Raw genomic sequence first — 1175 nt, 5'->3', positions numbered from 1 at the left:
ATCCCCCCTCGATGGGGCCCGCCCACACCGGGGCCTCCCCCCTCCCGCCCACTGCTTTCTCAACGGCCCCGAGCCGGGGCTGCCCTCATTGCATACATAGTGCGCCTTTCCCTGCTTTTCTAGTGACCTAGCGTTCCGCACTGCCGTTTGGCCAGCCCATGCTCCCGTACCGTTGCGTTTCTCCCCAATGCGCCATGCCACTTTGCCAGTCATACACACGTTTCGATGCGTGCCCTGTCAGCTGCTTGCGTTGCATGTCGCCTTGCTCCACCCCTGTTTTATTGCTTTCTCTGCTTTCGCCCGGTTCCCGTCCCGTTTCGGCGGGGAGTCTATGTTGCAAGCTAGTTCTTGCTTTACCAGACTTTAAGCCCACACAAGCACAAGCAAAGGGGCAGGTGTCCCCGCCTGCCTGGCGCCACCGCCGCCGCTCTGCATGCTGCACTACTCGAATGCCGATTTCCACTTTGCAGCGAGGCCACACAAACCACTGGGAACAAGCGTGACTCCTGTTGGGGTCCTGTTGGATTCCTGTGAGCCACAGGACGAGCACAGGATACCTGAACTGCTCACGCCCAGCACCCCTTGCCAGCTCATGCTCGGCCGCGGCTAAGAAAGGCCTTCTTTGAAGGCGCTGGAGCTAGTGTCTAAACCCTCGGAGAGGGCACAGGTTCGATTCCTCCCATGTCGAAACTTTGTGAGGACAAACGCGGCATAGCTGACCGGCTCAGCGCCAATCCAAGCCAATTCCTTCGGGAACGCCTAATAGAATCGCCAAGGCTTCGGCACAGGCCTCCCCGGGACCCATTCACTACTAGTGGGGGGTACTGCACTTGGCGCGTCGGGCATATCAAATAATGGTCTAAAGCTAGACGTTAAAACCGGGAAGTTAAGCCTGTGGAGGCTCTTCCCCACCTTTACCTTCCTCCTCCAACGGCTTTGCCGGCGCCAGTGACGATCGCAAATGACCTCCTGCGCGTTTGGGGGGCGCAGCGCCTCATGTTCTGGACCTCAGGGGCGACAGCAGCATGATGCCACGGGCCCAAGTGCACAGGGGCTAGCCAGCAACACGGGGATGCGATGAAGGTGATTGCAGCAACTGCTGAGGGGCCGGGGGTCAGCACCAGCCCCTAGGTCCCTAGGTGTTACAGTCACCCCGCTATGATAGGCCGCGTGAG

Source organism: Chlorella variabilis (genome assembly GCF_000147415.1).
Source record: "Chlorella variabilis unplaced genomic scaffold CHLNCscaffold_37, whole genome shotgun sequence".
Taxonomy (NCBI): Eukaryota; Viridiplantae; Chlorophyta; class Trebouxiophyceae; order Chlorellales; family Chlorellaceae; genus Chlorella; species Chlorella variabilis.
The sequence above is the reverse complement of the archived record's forward strand: the minus strand, read 5'-3'. Positions refer to the sequence as shown.